This window comes from Schistocerca nitens, chromosome 9 (assembly GCF_023898315.1).
Source record: "Schistocerca nitens isolate TAMUIC-IGC-003100 chromosome 9, iqSchNite1.1, whole genome shotgun sequence".
NCBI lineage: Eukaryota > Metazoa > Arthropoda > Insecta > Orthoptera > Acrididae > Schistocerca > Schistocerca nitens.
The window spans coordinates 170,511,251-170,531,389 of record NC_064622.1 but is presented as its reverse complement, the minus strand read 5'-3'; the positions used below and the strand labels follow the sequence as shown (position 1 = coordinate 170,531,389).

Here is a 20,139-nt window from a genome sequence, read left to right as displayed (position 1 = left end):
GACAACATCATCCGCAGAATGAATAAATAACTTTGGTCATAATTAGACATAATCCCTTACTACTTTAGAAAATATTTTTGGTCCAGTCGTTGATTGAACGTCTCAGGCTAAATTATGATTCTCGTGGTGTTAAATATATCTTCTACAACTTACTCTATGCTGTGTATTTACTCTTTACGTATAAGCAACTCGTTATTGTGTCAACCTCAATCAAGTAATGCATGGGTCAGCAAGCCAGAGCAGCAAACTCAGCCCTTAATTCGCGACCATTTCGTCCTTCATCAGTTCACTCCGTCATGCTAAACTCTTCCTAACTTCTAAGCTAATGTGAGTCTGATCCTGAGAAGTGGTAAAATAACAGAAATACGAGAGGAAGTTAAAAAGTAAAGGAACTTTTGCAATTTCTCGCCATAGAGCTTGGTAAACTGCTAGTATCCAGGGCTGCAGAATTGTCGTCTGCAACAGTTATACAAAACATGTAACTCTCATTCCCATGTTAGTCGTTGTTTGCAGCAGACCGTGAACTGTGGCAGCTCCATTGTCGATCTGCATCAAGAGGGAAGCAAAGGTATTAAATCTGTGGAAATTACTCGTCGCATGCTTGCGCAGTATGATGACAGCTGTTTATCGCGAAGCAAGATCTACGAATGGCTAGCTCATTTCAGATGTGGAAGAACTTCTCTGTGTGACGAAGAAAGATCGGGAAGGCCATCAACATCAACTAGTGAGGACAATTTGGAAGTCGATGAGAGTACAGTGATGGAAAACAGACGAATCACAGTCGACGAAATCGCCAATATTTTACATATCAGTCATGGTTCAGTGTATTCCATCTTAACACGACAGGCTAATTTGTGGTAAGATATTATGGGACCAAACTGCTTAGGTCATCGGTCCCCAAGCTTACACACTACTTGAACTAACTTAAAATAACTTACGCTAAGGACAACACACACAACCACGTCCGAGGGAGCACTCGAGCCTCCGACGGGGGAGCCGCTCGGACCGTGACAAGGCGACCTAGACCACGCGGCTACACTGCACGGCGACAGGCTAAATTTTCGGAAAGTGTGTGCAGGTGGATATCGAAAAATTGTCAGCGCAGCATAAGGAGCAACGGATGGGCAACTCTCGTGATCATCTGGCCCGTTATTATCGCGAGGGAGACGGATTTCTACAGCAAACCGTTGCTGCAGTAGACGAAATGTGGGTGCATCATTACGAACCGGAAAGTAAGGCTGTGAACATGGTCTGCAAACACCATCATCACCAAAAGTTAAGAAATTTAAACGTCAATCATCGGCTGCTAACAATATTTGGGACATGGAAGGTGTGGTAGCAGTTCTTTTCACGCCAAGAGGCGAAACTGTGAACAGTGAGAACTATTGTGACGTTTTGCTAACTAAACTGTAACGTGTAATCAGATCCATACGTTGCGGAAAATTACGAAAAGATGTCATGTTGCAGCAAGATAACGCTCGGCCACAGTCTGTCAAACGGACGGCCGACATAATAAAGGTGTTCGGATTCGAACTGCTGGAAGGCCCCCCATACAGTCCAGACCTAGCTCCAAGCGATTTCCATGTGTTTGGACCATTGGAGGAAGCGCTCAGGGGAAGAAGGTTTGCCCCCGATGCAGAAGTCAGTGCTGCAGTGCAAAATTGGTTTCAGGTGCAACCAAAAAACTTTTTCCGACGGAATCAAAAACCTGTGAATCGTTGGACAAAGTGCGTTGAAATGCAGGAAGGTTATGTAGAAAAAGTACGTTTCAGTTTTCTGTCATTAGAATAAATAGTCTTTTTCTCAGAGCCGCTTTACTTTTTGACTTCTTCTCGTACAAATAGAGGTCTGGTTTTGAATTACTTACGTTGTTTGCTTACAGGTTACATACACTACTTTCTAGATGTTCTCTTGTTCTAGAACTGACTAAATCAAAACGTTACAGTGAGGATATCTGTCTTACGACGTTATTTCCCTCTTTAGTATTACCTTCAAACGCATACTTTTGTCTTCCAAGACTTCGTGATGCAAAATCGAACACGATGAGAGAGATATTACGAGGAATATCTTCTTAGTACTACCAGTCTTCCTTGTACTATAAAAGTGACTTCATCGCTGTCCACCACTGTCGCTGAAGCAAGAACACTTCTTTATTCAATTCGCTCCTCGTTTGGCTCTACGACGATGAATGGCCCCTGTTCCATATCTCACTACCTCAGAAAAAATCTGAAGAGGCATCGGGAATCAAACTCGGAACTTTCCTCAAAGAAGGCAGCAACGGTGACTTTTCAGTAACGGAGGCGGTTTCAAACTGGGTTTGGAGCACTGTTATTTAATGATTGCTCCAATTGCAAATGGAAATACTTTTGAGCAAAAATTCAGTAATATGTAGCAATAAATTTTCATAAACAAAATAAAAAAATCCACTGAAGATGTCGCAAAACGCTGAAGCACGTATGCATAAAACAAAACCATAAAAGTGTATTCTGCATAAGACGGAGTTCCTCTCCATTTTTTCTCAGAAAGTACAGAAATAACAGGAGCTACAACATCCTAAAGATGATTATTACTTAAGTCTGCTACTGAAACCAGAATAATGACAAAAAAGGATGATGTACGTGTGAGGGGTATGAAAGTGAAATTATCATATGTCCATCAAGAAATGTACAACTTAGGACAAAGTAGAAACGAATGTACTTAGAGAGTAATGAAAGTACCTAGAGAGAAATTTTCAACACTAACGACTGCTTAAACTACTACAACCTTAATCTTATGGAGGTTTTTAAATCCTATAATATTCAAATAATCTCAACCTTTTACAGAGTGCTAGGAAAGAGGACAATGTATTATTTCCTACATCTTCCGATATGTAGGAGTTGCCTCCCCTACTCCTAAAAGTACTTAGATGTAGGATGAGGGAAAGAATACACCATCTCTTTTACAGGTGCGCTAAGCTTTCTCAGACTTCTCATAGCAAATCGAAATCGTCCGATTCGCTTCACGGTGTGAACTCAAAATATTTGACTGATACGTTTACAGGCGTATCCTCGTGGTAGCTGAATGCTGTCTAATAACAGACTGATCATCAAACACGAGTCAGTAATAGCATTTTCAGTAATGGGAGAAGGAATATGAAGGACATATTCAATGATACTTCTCTCAATTGTCTGTAACATTTTAAAAAGAGACAAAGGGGAAAAATGTACCGAATCTACCTTTGCTAAGCCTGTCTTGCAAAAAGACCAGCGTTGCAATTGTAAAATTAGTGGCCCAACGCTGTAGCCAGACGTATGCATCGAACTAAAGAGTAACGTTGTGACTGTAGAGTTGTTGGATTCCTTCTTCTTGGCTTCGCATTTCTCCTACAGATGATATAAATCACTGAATAATCTTGCGAATCATGTCTAGAACCTCGCTGAATAAATATTGATGTAATTTAGGAGAACAACCTTCCAAACCATAGTGTATGATTCCACGAGTACAGACTTCTTCTTGGTTACGTGTTTATATAAGCAGTGCAGGTGGTTGTGAAGTAGTTTGTGAAATTTCTAATAAGTAGTTTAATGTAAATAAGTATATCTGAATATTCTCTGGTCATTGTAAAATGCAACTATTAGCATCTCTAAAACAAATGTATTATTGCATCTAATACTAAACATTTTAATATTATATTAATATTTTTCAGAATATCTAATGGACCCAATAACGAGATGCTATCGTTCTATTATGTTCGCAGTGTATTTCTTGCGTTATCCTCTTTTGGTGAACTGTAAATTTCCATTTTCACGAATTAATAGGTTAGTAGTAGGGAGCGAAACGTTTTCTTTCTTCTGCGACACAGTGCTAAGTGTGCTTGAGGTAAGTTCCACGCTACGAATGTTTTGAAGTACTGGCTATATCCTTTTGATTGAGCCAGGTTATGCAAACTCTATACCAGGATTATCAGTGTTTTAAAGCTTCTTCCAATGTCCGATGCTCACCCTCCAAACCATGATCATTGCAGATGTTCTACATCTTGTACCATTGGCATATGCAACAGAGTAGCGTAAAAGTTCTCCAGATACCAAAACTTGCCAAAATCACAGTGCCAAGACCAACTTAGCCACAAACGGACACGTGCAAGAATTACTGTGTGTAAAAGGGAACAAATCTACTGCATACAGTTTTCGGTCAGGAAACGAGCTACAGTGTACCTAACCCAAACACCTGAGACCTTCTGCATCACGTAGAGAATTAATATTCTGAGTCCAAGGATCAACGGACTGCAACTCAAATAAATAAATAAAAAGGAAACAGAAGGAGATCATGTCTATTTATCCTCATCTTTCTCTTCGTAGAACCTGTAGGCAGTTAGTAACAGAGGGATCGAAATCTTCATCTGCCAAAACTGAGTTACGGTTTCCGCAGTTTTTCTTGTTCTAAATCCGTTATTTGCTTTTCTGATCCTCTCTTGTCTTACTGTTGTAGAGCTCCATCTCTAAAGACCTCTACGCGAAGGAATAATAGACTATGTACTATCGAATTTTTTCTGAGTGACCAATGTTGAACAGTATTTCTACTTTTTTTGCCTTGCTTGGTTTACACACTAAGCGCTCACTCAAACTGTCTGTGATTCAGTTCATTATAACTTTGATGTTCCCACCGATACACTGATACGGAAAGTCGCTCGTTTTTTTTCCCCTCCCCGGCGGTCATGTCTCTAAATTCCGAATATTTACGACATCCTCAGTACTCCAACTGGTCTGTAACGAGAAGAAGCTCTTGCTGGACGCCCGTGATGTCTTCATTAGAGTTTTGAAGGAATGTGCAACAGTCTTCCCCTGACCGTTGCGAAATGATAGAACTGAAACGCAGATGCTGTCGTAATACCAGAGGTGCGGCAATTCAGTCAGACTCGTTCTGCTTACTTTATCAAAAGGAATCAGTTCCTCTATGTTTTATCTTCTTAGCAAGTCACCTCATTTGAGAAAATACCACGCAGGCATAATCCTTCAGTTTACTCCACATAACTGTGCTTAAGACGTACTTATGTGATAACTGCTGTACAAAATTCGTAACAGTTTTGAAGCAGCAGTTAGTTTCTTAGCTAAAATTTTCTTACGTTTGACAGTTGGCGTGTCTGTAGTGAAGGCACAAAACTACAGATCGATCTAATTAAAATATAAACATATTCTCAGATTGTAACTGGCTTGCGCGTGGCATTTTATAAGAGCGAAAGCCTTCGTAAGGATGATTTAATTTGTAGAATGAAATGGCTTAACCGATTCTCTGGTAGTACAAGAAAGACGTATTTGCAGTGTGTCCCCTATGCTGATTGTGTGTGGCAAGTGAAAGTATCTATGCCAATGGTACTCAAACCCTTATACCATTCTATACCATGCAATAGCGTACTGCATGAAACATCTTACCCAACTTATGGAATAACACAAAGATGCAACCTGCCATTTGGTGCTCTGCATCCCTTAGTGCTTTGATTATTTTTCACTACGTATCATATGTGGATAAAATACTTCATATCAGAAACGAAAGAGCAATGCGCCGAAAAAGACAAAATCGAATTCGTCTGCCGAAAAGGTTAGTAGCTGCGTCTTCTGAGATGTAAAAGGCTTTTCTTTTTGTTACCCACTAACAAAATGGTAAAAATGGTAAAACAGCAAGGGTTACCAAAGAACGGAATTATAAAATCAGAACACTATTAAACGTGGTGTTAAGAATGGTAGTGCTAATGGTTCTTTCAGATAGGCATTTAGTAACAAGTCGAACAACTGTTGAATGAAATGGGTGGTCTGCTTACAACTCACTCCTTATAGGGAATGTACAGGTGAATCATGAAGGTAAAGACGTTAATAACGTTGCAAATGAGTGAGAGACAACAGCCGTAATTTAACTGCGTAGGTGACACCACTGCACAAAGTGGAGGAAGCTGGGGGGGGGGCTGAAATAAGGAAAAAAGTTGCGAAGGTTATTCAGATTGCATAAAATGAAACTGATCCTAAAACTGTGCACCAAACGCCACTCTGAACTTGATGCGTCAGCTGTTAATTCACTGATGTCTGAATAATGTTCTAACACGAAAGTCATTAGATTTTCAGTCGTACAGCTAACCAGCATATCTGCTGTGTTGGACTTTTGTGTTGTCTATCTATCACTTCAACAACTACAGGGTGAGCGAGATATAAGTCGCTCGGGAAAATTTTGTGCGCCTTAAGACAGGCAACCCAGCTTACATCAGCCGCTCTCAGGTCAAATGACGTAAGTTTGATTGCCTATCTTAAGCTGCCCAAAATATTTTCTGGGCCAGTTTCGTTTGCCCTCCCTGTTAGTTTCAGATAGTTTTCTAGTTATTTCCTTGCTGTTTACATTAAGTTGTCGTAAAAAGCTGAAAACACTTGTCAGAATAACTTCGTTTTGACCATCATGTACATTTTTTTAGGAGGGCAGTGCAAGAAAATGAAACATGGGCGACAGTGAGACTGAAAAGAGAAAGCAGAGCATTAATATTGTACAACCGCGTACATGGGGCATTGATACAAGGCTCGTATGATCTAACGCGACGCGCATGCGCTGTAGCTTAGGTGGTTTTCGTTGGCCAGTTTGTGGCATTTTCCCTACTTGACAGACCGCAAGTGTCTTATACTGAATTTTTGTCTAGACTTTCTGCACACCACTGTGGCACCCGCTATAAACCCTGTATAGCGGATGAACCATAATTCCACCGACAAACTCAGAAGGGTTAGTATGGAACAAAACAAGAAAAAATGTCGAGTAAAGATATGCTTTAAAATACATACCTCAAGAGGTATGAGTCACCTTTCACTACTACAAAAAACCTCTTATCCTGAAAGCTCTTTGCTTTCCGTATTTTGAGAGATGGTAGTATGGACCAAAACAAGAAAAAAATGTCCAGTAAACAGAAGCTCTAAAGGGCATACCTGTAGAGCAGTGAACACCCGTTTGTCTTCGCTACTGTTGAAGAATCTCCTCTACTGAACAAGCTGCCATCTCTCTTAAGGTATGCACTTTAGAGCCCAGATTTACTGGATTTTTTTCTTGTTTTCGTCTATACTGACACCTCTGAAGGTTTTTCGGTGGTGTTCTGGTTCACCCTGTATGCTGGCATATTAGTTTATAATCGCACATTGATAAACAGAAACCTGTTTATTGACACCGTGTTTGACGTTCTCCATAAGATATTGAAATGTGAAATGTTTTTCGAAAGATTATTTCGTCCTTTATTTAATATTCGAATGAGCAGGGTGGGCCGTTGTGCTCTTCATCCTTGTCAGTGAAATACCATGAAGGTAGGTTTAGGGAAATAGAGCCCCAACTGGTGGCAAAGTTTAGAACAACGTTGACAGTTCCACTACTTGCCTGATAACCAAAATGGAAAAACTTCGTAAAATTTGTTTCAGAACCGACTGATTTAGGCTCTTTTCCAAACATCGGTCAAATACTACGAGGCATGTCCAGACAGAAAGCCAACTAGATATTAATATTTTTTTAAAGTGTATTTGAAACAAATCGCATGATATTGTCGATACACTTGTCATTCTTCCACGTAATCGCCATCCCGTTCAAAGCATGAGGTGAGCTTCATTATGCGCTCCTAGAACTCTCCCGTCATCTCCTTTTCCCACACCTCAACCTCTTTTGCGCGTGTTCACCTGTTGAAAACTTAACCCACTCATGTGAGCCTTAAGGGATTTGAAAAGATGATAATCTCAAGGCGCCAGGTCAGTAAAATGCGGGGTGGTTCCAGTATCCCAGCCAAATGAGCCCAAGACCGCCATGGTGGCTAAGGATGTGTGAGGACGGGCGTTGTCGTGCAACAATCCCACTTCTCTCGTGAGGATTCGCCTCCTATTCTGAATGCTCCTTCTGAGTTTTTTTGAGTCCCATAATATTGTTGTGCATTGATGGTCTCACCCTGAGACAGAAATTTGATCGAAATGATGCCTTTATGGTTCCAAAATTTTGAAGCCACGATTTCTTAGTCGGAAATGGTAGTTTTGAATATTTTGGCAAATGGGGAATTTGTATGACGCCACTATGACGACTGTCTTTTTCTCTCAGGCGTGTAATGAGCCACCCACGTTTATTTCCAGTCACAACACATCTCTTAAAATCCTCACCTTCCAATTCAACTCGCTTAAGAAACTCGCGGTCGCTACTGACCCGATTTAGTTTGTTGTGATACTCAGTCAGCTGTTTTGGGACCTATCTTGTGTACAATTTCCGGTACCCCAGTTTTCCAATGAGTGTCTTCACTGCCAATCGATGGCCTTGACGAGTAATTTCCTCGATTTTTTGCAACAACTCCTCAGTCAAAATGGAAGGTTTCCACTCCTCTGTTCGTCATGAACATTTGTTCTGCCTTTACTAACCTCCCTACATTACTTAAACATACTCTTTCTCTTCTTAACACCTTCGCCATAAACTGTTTTGATTCGTGGAAAAAATACTGGTAGTCGTTGTTGCTTCCACGAAGAGAAAGCGCATCACAGCATGTGCCTCGAACTTTGCGGGATTTCTTTCCGATGTCTTTCATGCTAATTGACACCATAACGTGTGTTTACGTACTACCACATTCCTGTGATGCTCGCTCTGGTCAGGGGATCCCCTCCAATATTCAATGTTGCCGAGACCCCCCACCAAAAAAAATGAAAATACGGCAGCCCGTTATAGTCACAGTACACTTACTTTCTTAACAAACTTCGATCGGGGGTCGGAGGGGAGAATAGGATGCCAATTGAGAATATTCAGGAGGAGGTTCCAATTGCTACGTTTGTCTCAGTACCAGGGAAAACGTCCACAAAATGACTATCAGAACCGGAGGATTTAGCTGATTTTAATTTACTTCTGAGACAATGTGTCCTGAACAAAAATATGAAAGCCTGGTGTACCTTCAAGTATCTGTTCAAAAATGGATCAAATGGCTCTGAGCACTATGGGACTTAACATCTCAGGTCATCAGTCCCCTTGACTTAGAACTACTTAAACCTAACTAACCTAAGGACATCATACACATCCATGCCCGAGGCAGGATTCGAACCTGTGACCGTAGCGGTCGGGCGGTTCCAGACTGAAGCGCCTAGAACCGCTCGGCCAACAGCGACCGGCCAAGTACCTGTTCATGTGTGTACCTTACTACTGCCGATGCCTTGCAAGAAAGGTGGAGTATACCTACCCGCCGGTCCAGACACGAGCGAAAATAGGTAGTAATCTGATCACACAACAGAAAGTAAGGAGATGCTTCTACAGGGAATTAGCGTGCGCTTTCTGTAATGACCACGCGAATTTCCGGTAAAAAAGCAAGCGGACGGAATCGCACTCGCTCATTCGCAATAAGAGCTGAGAATGGAGGGGAATTTGAGCGCAGAGACTGCATTGTACGGTGTTGCATTGTGCTGTATTGTAACGCCGTCAGGCTGACGGGGTGCAGGAGACAGCGACGGAGACGGAGACGGGCGGGCGTTGTGATGCACGGCACGTCGCCCATTGTTTTAATAGTCGCCTCACTTCCGCTATCCTCCGCTCCTCCCCTCTCGTCCCTCCCCCTTGCCTCCCTTTCCGCTGGAGTCTGGCCTAGGCGCTCCTACCTGCTGATTGTCGGATATTCACTGCTGGAGGAGCTCCACCTCATCAACGATACGCACATCGTCAGACACACTAAAAACTCAGCAGTACGCCTCCCGAGATGCTAGCGCCATGCGATCGGGATGCCGTTTACATAGTTCGTCTTCTATGTTAGCAAACAATGTGCATGTCCGTACCTAGTTTGGACACGCACCAACCAACTTAGCTGCACCTCGTCGGATGATACAGTGCCGGTCACGTTGCAATTCGGCAATGGTTTCTGTAATCCCTGGAAAATGAGTAGGTTCCCGCTTCATCATGTCCCGTACATGTTCAACTGGCGAGAGATCTGTTGACGTTGTTCGCCAGAGCAATAGTTTTACATCACAAAAAGCACGCTGCTTCGCAGTAGCTGTATGTGGTCGTGCGTTGTTCTGTTGGAAAAACACGTCACCTTCCTGTCAAAGAAATGGCAGTAGCATGGGGATAACGACCTGTGCAATAGGCCGGGCAACACCAAATGTGACCATGAGTTATAGCTTATTCTCACCCCACCAAGAAGCCTAGGACGGGACCTGTGCGTTGTGGACGAATGCACTCAGGAATAGGCATCTTACCAGGTGTGCTCCGTATACGTGTATGTCTATCACTCGCATGCAGACAGAACCTGCTCCCATCACCGAAAAGTCAGAGCGCCATTCGACTCTCCAGTCAATTCCTTTACGACACCAGAGTAGTCATGAGTGGTAGTGTCGTGGTGCCAATGGTAGCCTGGTCAGATTCACACGTGTTCTTAGTCCTCCTGCAAGCAGGCGGTTCCCAGTGGTCCCAAATGCGCCCAGATTTCGTTCCTCGATGATGTTCGGTTGGTCACTGCTGTGACTGTCTTGACTTGCATCTGCACCGCGCGCACGTCCAGAACCTGGTCTACAGATGTAGCAACGCTGCACAAAACACTGCTGAAAGTAGCGACACGCCACCGATAGATTGTGCCCAATGCGTGCAGCCATACGTCTATATGTCCTTGCAGCTTCCCGTAGGTCCACAACGTGATTTTGTTGAAATGGCTGTAGGCGTCCACCAGGAGCGCGTACCTTCGGTAGGACATGACTGCACCCTAGAAAGAATTTTGCAAACACTGTTCACCTCTGAACTCAGCACAGTTACTGCCTGCTCAATACAGAGGGCTGCACACACAGGCCTGCTGAGACCACCTGGTCGCCGACGACCGTGCCAAATAAATCACAGCACTACGATACCTGGTGTAAAACAACGCAGTGCTTGAGGGTGATGCAGTTCTTTTCCAGCAATACATCTATTTGTAGGACCACAAGTTCTTTGACACTTGTAGTCTTTGGCTTAGTACGCACTAGCCTGTGAGCCTTTCCTTCTAAACTGAGATGCCGAAGAAACTGCTACAGGCATGCGTATTCAAATACACACATATGTAAGCAGTCAGAATACGGCGCTCCGATCCGCAACGTCTATATAAGACAACAAGTATCTGGCGCAGTTGTTAGGTCGGCTACTGCTGCTATAGTGGCAGGTTATCGAGACTCAAGTGAGTTTGAACGTGGTGTTATAGTTGGCACACAAGCGATAGGACTCAGCATCTCCGAGGTGGCGATGAAGTGGGGATTTTCCTGTACGATCATTTGATGAGTGTACCGTGAATATCAGGAATCCGGTAAAACGTTAAATCTCCGACAACGCTGCGGCTATAAAAAGATCCTGCAAGAACGGGAACAACAGGAACTGATGAGAACCGTTCAGCTTGACAGAAATGCAGCTTTTCCGCACATTGCTGCAGATTTCAGTGCCGGGCCATCAAGATGAGTCAGCATGCGAACCATTCAACAAAACGTCATCGACATAGGCTTTCGGAATCTAAGGCCCACTCGTGTACCCTTGATGACTGGACGACAAAAAGCTGTACGCCTCGCTTGGGCCGGTCAACGCTGACATTAGACTGTTGTTGACTGGAAACATGTTAGCTGGTCGGACGAGTCTTGTTCCAAATTGTATCGCTTGGATGGACGTGTACGGGTATAAATACCACCTCATAAATCCATGGACGCTGCATGCGAGCAGAGGACTAATCAAGCTGGTGGAGGCTCTCTAATGGTGTGGGGCGTGTGCAGTTGGAGCGATACGGGACCACTGATTCGTCTAGATACGACTCTGACAGGTGACACGTAAGTAAGTATCCTGTCTGATCACCTGCATCCATTCATGTCCATTGTGCATTCCGACAGACTTGAGCAATTCCAGCTGGGCAATACGACACCCCACACGTCCGGAATTGCTACAACTTGGCTCCAGGAACACTCTTCTGAGTTTAAACACTTCTGCTGGCCACGAGATTCCCCGGACGTGAACATTGTTGAGTACGTCTGGGATGCCTTGCAACGTGCTTTTGAGAAGAGATCTCCAGCCCCTCGTACTCTCACGGATTTATGGACAGCCCTGCAGGATGCATGGTGTCAGTTACCTCCAGCACTATTTCAGACATTAGTCGAGTCTATGCCACGTTGTATTGTGGCACTTCTGCGTGACCGCGGGGGTCCTACTCGATATTAGGCAGGTACCAGTTTCTTTGGCTCTTTAGTGTAGTATTTTTTGTTACCATGCATCTTTTTTGGTGGCTGAAGCAGTGTCGTATCGCGCCGACTCTGCTTGCAGAAGCGAGCGCGAGGATTCAGCCGTGGTTATTCACTTACATTTTGAGGTCTAATTTAACGTTTGTAGATAGGATCGCGGCAAATAGGCTCGTGGGATATAAGGTAGCAAGTATTTAAGCAGTTATCTCTCCGAGTACATTATTTGATACATAAACGTTAATTAAAATGCGCCCATTTCGGGTTGAGAGAAGTAAGTTTACAGGGTCAGATGTCGACTTATGCAATTTATGTGAATACTCGTGTAAGTGTGGGTACAGGCAGATGGAATAATTCACAGGAGGCGTTCCTGTGTTTATGGTCATATTTGTACTGAACCAGCACGAGGAGATTTTGGCTCCTCTAGAATAAACTGATGTTGAACTGTGTATTATAGCAGTGTGAATGAGGGGGACATTGTCAGGTGTATTCTATTGTTTCATGCTTCATAAACAAAGTCAGTGGACGTCGTCTTTTATCGCAGAAGACACTTGTTGTCACTGGCTATTAATTTTGTGTGACAACTAATTACAAACATGTCACGAGCAGTATGCACGCAGTTTCATCATTGTCCCGGGCATGGTCTGTATGCACAGTGCTTTCCTTCGAAATATCCGATTTAAAAAATTTTAGTACTTAGCAAAAAGGAGGGCAGCTTACGTATTTCGGTTGGAAATTACAGTGTTGTGTTTTGCGTAATGAAATAAGGCGGGCTGTTTTAGTTCTATTTCATACACCAGGATAGAGAGTAATTCATTAATGTGGGAGACTTATAAAACATCTACTTGTATATGATTTCAGTTTATATCTCATAAGAACATCACACTATGAATACACAACATGCATGCTGTTTTGTATGAGTAAGTTATGAGGGTAAATTTTGTCCAGTTATATAAAAAACGATAGTGTTGTGTAATACGGCTATCAATACACAAATCATTTTTAAGCTTCTCTGTTTGTTCATTACAACAATTGACTTCTTCTTCTGAAATAAAAGAAACATTTTCCGAACAATTTTTACTTTATTGTAAAAGACAGATAATTAAAGAAAAATAATTCATCATATGAAATTAAGTTATAATCACTGAGATTTTGTTACCTTATACAAACGTATACTTTATTGCACACCTGAACTGCGATTACTTAAAACATCCGAGGCAGTGGCTTGCACGTCCACTCGGTCAGACAAACCGTAACAGACCTCTTCCAGTTTCGAGCGCTCATTTCCCTTGCTGCGCCCAGCAAGCTTCCCTAATTGAGGTGCTTCCCCTAGCTCCGGCTCTTAATATCGGATGATGTACAATTTTTACACAACGGGGTTGCTACTTTGCCTAAGGCCTGAAGAGGAGTCAGTGGCCATACAGTGCTTGTATACGTCATTCTTAAAATAACAAACTTTAGACATGTGACAGACTGTGCGTACAAGAAGAATGAACAAAAATAATAATCTACAGTTTTCGTATTACAGAAAAGAGTGAGTGTAGCACTTTGTTGTAAATGTTATCACTAGATCACTATAGCTTTTCCATTCTACATTTACCATTTTTTATCTGGAGTCGACTGTATCCTTCTTCTGTATCAACCGTCGGTAAAAAAAATACCTCACTTGGCCTCCTGGTGAGAAAGGAAATAATACGTTCTTAGTACCCCTGTAACATAAATAAGTTTCTGAATTTTGTTACAGTGTAAAATGTTAAAAGAAAAGCAATTCATTTCCATTAAAGATAATTCCTGAGATCCTAAACAGCCTAAAGCTCGTTGTGAAAGTTGAAAGGACGAGACCTATTGTATTATAGCTTCAATAGGATTGTGATATCTATTAAACCGAGAAAATAAAAGTATAAAATTTCTAAATATTTTAGTTTAGTGGTGGATCTTTTTAATGCTGTAATTAACTAATTACTTTGCTGTCCACCCGAAAAAATTGCACAGGAAAAAATTTGTATTGACATGTTGAGCATAAGACACTGTTTAATCGGGAAGTCGTATGTTGTGCATGAAGAAAACTTACCAACTAGTAGCTACGTTTTAAGAAATTTTTCATCAAAGTTATTGAAAGGGCCTTGGAAATCTAACAGCCGTATTTATAAAATGTACTTTAAATGCTGTTTACCTTGCAAATAAGAATAACCAATATTCGTCTTCTGTATCTGAATTTCATTTTTGGTTTAAACGAAAAACGTTTCCCTTAACTTGTGACTATCTTCACTGTTCGAAATTGTTATTATGCAAATGATTTCTTTAACTATACATATTTGGTTTTGGTTTATTTAAATTCGTGTACATAGCACTTTGTAGCATCACTTTAATGAAAGCAGTGATTCAATGCAAAATTGGTGTTATGAAATATTATGTATCTAATTTCAAACCAGTTCAAAGCAAAGTGTTAAGCAGATATTAATTATAATGATTATTTCCTGTCTAGAGCACTGTAGGTGCCTAAAACCATTCGGAGAAACGTATGGTTAAAAGCAAACATATAATTAAATTGTAAAGGACGAATAATAGTTATTCTTATCAACAAGATAGTCAATTTTTAAAGTACAGCCTCTGAAGACGCCTGTAAGTCCTGAGACACTAGTAAGGGCAAAAGTTCCTTGGTACAACGAAAAACCAACCAAAGTACCAAGTTTCCCTTTTTTTATTCACTCGATGACTAGTTTCGGCCGGAACCTATTTACAAATCATCGTAACGTATCCAAAACGGGATTTCCGAAAATACAAAAACTATGTCAAAAACGAGCAAACGATCGGTGACAGGGCATACAGAAATCCGTGTTTAATCTATATATTATCTGTACGCGCTGTAACTGTTCGTTTGCACATTTTTTACATAGTTTTTGTAATTTCGGAAATACCGTTTATGACTATGTTACGATGATTTGAAAATGGGTTCCGGTGCGAATCAAGTCATCGAGTGAATAACAAAAAAGTGAAGTTTGCAACTTCGATCGATTTTTCGTTGTAGTGATTAACTTACAATGCCGCTGACTTAGAGTGCTGACGTACAATTATTTCAGTATGCCAGAAGTTCGCAGGTTCCTTGCTCTACATATTGCACGCTTAGATTTTAGTTAAGCTACTACTCCAGACAGTAGGGAATAGCTTGACACAAAAAATGAAAAAAATTTCTTCTCCTTTACGAATAAATATATACATAGACCGAAAATGAGTTTACGTGTGTCCCGTTTCTTCATGATAACTAAAATCTTGCTCCATATTTCTAACAGAATAACTGGAACAGAGTATATGGTAACAGATTTAATGAAATTATCGTCTAAAAATTAATTGGAGAAGAGGCTGCTTTGACGTGTAGGTTTCTATAGGTATTTAACAGGTTCTCTATACGAGAAAAAAGAGAAACAGGACACCTTTAAATACAGGTCTTATGGAGCTTGGAGAACAGTTCGTAATCTAGAACATGGAACAGTGCTGAATGTTATTTAACTGGAAACACTTCCAGATAGGATATACAAGCACGGTTTTTTCCGTCTTGCTGCTTCTTACCAATATGTAACAAGCGAAAGGTAACTGGGTTCGATTCTTCGTTATGCAAATACACTCCTGGAAATTGAAATAAGAACACCGTGAATTCATTGTCCCAGGAAGGGGAAACTTTATTGACACATTCCTGGGGTCAGATACATCACATGATCACACTGACAGAACCACAGGCACATAGACACAGGCAACAGAGCATGCACAATGTCGGCACTAGTACAGTGTATATCCACCTTTCGCAGCAATGCAGGCTGCTATTCTCCCATGGAGACGATCGTAGAGATGCTGGATGTAGTCCTGTGGAACGGCTTGCCATGCCATTTCCACCTGGCGCCTCAGTTGGACCAGCGTTCGTGCTGGACGTGCAGACCGCGTGAGACGACGCTTCATCCAGTCCCAAACATGCTCAATGGGGGACAGATCCGGAGATCTTGCTGGCCAGGGTAGTTGACTTACACCTTCTAGAGCACGTTGGGTGGCACGGGATACATGCGGACGTGCATTGTCCTGTTGGAACAGCAAGTTCCCTTGCCGGTCTAGGAATGGTAGAACGATGGGTTCGATGACGGTTTGGATGTACCGTGCACTATTCAGTGTCCCCTCGACGATCACCAGTGGTGTACGGCCAGTGTAGGAGATCGCTCCCCACACCATGATGTCGGGTGTTGGCCCTGTGTGCCTCGGTCGTATGCAGTCCTGATTGTGGCGCTCACCTGCACGGCGCCAAACACGCATACGACCATCATTGGCACAAAGGCAGAAGCGACTCTCATCGCTGAAGACGACACGTCTCCTTTCGTCCCTCCATTCACGCCTGTCGCGACACCACTGGAGGCGGGCTGCACGATGTTGGGGCGTGAGCGGAAGACGGCCTAACGGTGTGCGGGACCGTAGCCCAGCTTCATGGAGACGGTTGCGAATGGTCCTCGCCGATACCCCAGGAGCAACAGTGTCCCTAATTTGCTGGGAAGTGGCGGTGCGGTCCCCTACGGCACTGCGTAGGATCCTACGGTCTTGGCGTGCATCCGTGCGTCGCTGCGGTCCGGTCCCAGGTCGACGGGCACGTGCACCTTCTGCCGACCACTGGCGACAACATCGATGTACTGTGGAGACCTCATGCCCCACGTGTTGAGCAATTCGGCGGTACGTCCACCCGGCCTCCCGCATGCCCACTATACGCCCTCGCTCAAAGTCCGTCAACTGCACATACGGTTCACGTCCACGCTGTCGCGGCATGCTACCAGTGTTAAAGACTGCGATGGAGCTCCGTATGCCACGGCAAACTGGCTGACACTGACGGCGGCGGTGCACAAATGCTGCGCAGCTAGCGCCATTCGACGGCAAACACCGCGGTTCCTGGTGTGTCCGCTGTGCCGTGCGTGTGATCATTGCTTGTACAGCCCTCTCGCAGTGTCCGGAGCAAGTATGGTGGGTTTGACACACCGGTGTCAATCTGTTCTTTTTTCCATTTCCAGGAATGTAGTTTCAGACTGTCAGGACGACACATTCCTGCTGTGATTTCTCTGTATTGTATATCTTTTATTCCTTACATTCTGAACAGCGGCGCGAATCGTGAATTCACAGTACAAAGACAACGCGAAATGGAAGCAGAAGTGTTATTGGAATTAATAGAATTCCTATAAAAAGTCTTCAACATTGTAACTGAAGGATTAACTTTCTAAAGGGGCTAAGCACCAGTTTTGCATAAACAGATCTTTCTATTTCTTTAGGTGGAATGTGAGCAGGGCGTTTACGTACTAAAATGACTTTCTCCAATGATGGCTGATTTAGGTGCTACGAAGGCACGGCAGGAAACTCCTATGACTTGTTCATGCCAAATGGGATAAGTGCAAAATGCGTTACACGTTCAGCATTTCGGTACAAATTTGTTTAGAAAATTCAGTGTTTATTTGTTACTTTTGGTTCACGTCAAGTGGTAACTTGCTTGCCTAAAGTCAATGAGCAAGTGTTAATGAGGAGTTAGTGCATATTTATAGTCACGTTACTTGTATAAACTTTCTTGTCGATATCCTACAAAGTACGTTTTATTATTTACCCCCCTTAGCATGATAACCCTTCAATTTTATTTCACGTAAGTGTAAAGACTTCGTCGGAAAGAATAGCAGAAAGTCGGAGAGACAAGAAAGACAGAACAGAACACTGAAATAAAGAACAATGACTAGTACACATGGCTGAATATTAATAAAACGAATAAAGAGAGACGATGAGAAGATATGACTGAATTAAATGACACTAACGGCCTTCACCTGTGCTCACTAAATGGAATTACGTACGACACCTGTCAACACTGCATTGTTCTGAAGTAACACCTTGTCCTTGCGTAACGAACGGGCTTGCAAGATACCACCGGAAGAAATACGCACCGGGCATTTTTCGAACCATATGTAACTTCCTGCAAGCAAGAAACAAGTACCCGCATAAAATTTTTCGTTGTGCTACTACGAACAATGAAGAGGGATAATGCGGGTCATAATGGCTATAAAGCTCTGACCAGATATTAATAGCTTCTTGTTTTCGTGCTTGTGTTGAAGGAACCTATGTTTCGTCCAGTCTGCAAAAGGGTTTTTTATGTAGTCATTAGCGCAAACTTCGAACGTTCTCTTACTCGATCTAAAACATGGCATCATTCAATTAAGCAGTGTCCTTTCGACGGAACTGACCACATGGCAGCAAATCGACCACAGAGTTCACAATTGCAGTGATACCTCCAATAAATTTCATGGTATTCGTGTAATTCTTCAGGCTTTCCCGGCGATCTAATGACATCTTGGATTGTCGGGTGTTCTGCCGGATATCAGCGTCGTACTTGCACGATATTTTGGCAGCGTAACTTTTTACCTTCATCAGGTGCGACCTGAGACTACTCCTCGAGTGGACCTGGTGAAGGTAACGAGTTACGCTACAGAAATATCGTGCAAGTACGACGCTGCTATCGGGCAGAACACCCGACAACCCAAGATTTCATGTCATTCCCTTGTTGGCGCTTTCCACATACGAGCAATTCTGACGCTTTCCTAATTTACTATATAATTGCTGTGAGCCAAATATTCGAAAATAAATAGTAAGAATGGCTCCATTAGCTAGTTGAGTGAATGACTACAACGACACGAGCCTCATGTTACAATATGTTCAGTGAAACATCTACCGGATGGGTGGATTATTATTGGGGGCGACCACGAGAATCTTAATACACCTTACCTTAATCGACTGCGTTAGCACCTAGTGTGCTTCATTTCAGTCGTTTCATAAGGTGATTAAACGTAGTCTGAATTAAACTCTGCTGTTTCAACTGGTTTTTGGGAAACTAATTTTGAAGCAGTTGATATCCGGTTTAAAACTAAGCCATTAGTTTCTCGTGGATGTCTTTCTGACCCAATGGTACTGTCGTTTTATGCGGCACACTGCTAAGCTTAAATCAATATCATGCAAATATCGCCCAGCGTATCCCTCTCTTACGTTAGTTCGTTTACATAGCTACTTACTGATTTTCAGAAAGAGAAAATATCTGTTTATTCGTGGTTAAGAAACAAAAATTGTTGATAATTCAGCCGTTTAGATTCCTTTGATATTAAAAAGGAGAAAAAATCTCGCCATCTAGTGTTCTAGTGTACACAGCTCGTGAGACACTCACAATTCCTTCAACTTATCCCTGTGTTCTTGAAGCAACTTTTGCACTACCGAAAGTACCTTAGTCACATTTTAAAAATGTGGGACTCGTAGAGAAATGTAGCCTTCTAACTTAAAATTACACCACGTTGCTAGTCGTTTAGCTTCCCATAGCGATGGTGCAGACTGTAGTGTTCTCCACTATTTTTTTCTTAAATTAATACATCTTGCTTGTCAGTTTTTGTAGAGAAACGTATAGCACTCTGACAGTGTTCCGTAAAGTTTAAGCAGCCCTACTGCTGAACTACCATGTTAGCTGCCATGAAGATATTACTCTAATGAAGTGGCGCCTGAGTCAAAAGATGATTTTTCTTGCTGTTATGCGAGCATCTTATAATTATCTCACAAATTCAGTTTTATGAGACGGATGGCTGGAAGGAAAACAGATTGCGGTTTCACATCCTGTCACGAGGACGTCATTATAGATGAACCACAAGTTCGGGTGGTGGAGGAAATTTGTGGTGCGTGCCATTTCGAAGGAATCATCAGGGTGTCGACTTTACGTGTAGTAGAGAAATCACAGAGAAACCTAAATTTGGATGACCGAATGAGGATTTCAACCGCCTATCTCTACAATATGTTTCTAAATCTACATCACTCAAGCAGCCACACAGGGTATGACGGATGATACTTCTGGTACCATCATCCTTCCCTATTCCAGTTACGAATGCTTCGTGTGAAGCGATGGTCGATAAACCTTCGTATGACCTCCGCTTTC

The 20,139-nt window shown here is 42.5% G+C and overlaps 1 long non-coding RNA gene across 1 annotated transcript in view; it reads right to left on the bottom strand.

The window, feature by feature from the left end:
* The window catches only part of LOC126203284 (uncharacterized), a 159,438-nt gene that overhangs the window by 29,797 nt on the left and 109,502 nt on the right, over positions 1-20,139 (bottom strand). Inside the window, exon 5 of the long non-coding RNA XR_007540255.1 lies at positions 13,774-13,882. This is a non-coding gene — a long non-coding RNA (uncharacterized LOC126203284). The remainder of the gene's footprint in view (positions 1-13,773; positions 13,883-20,139) is intronic.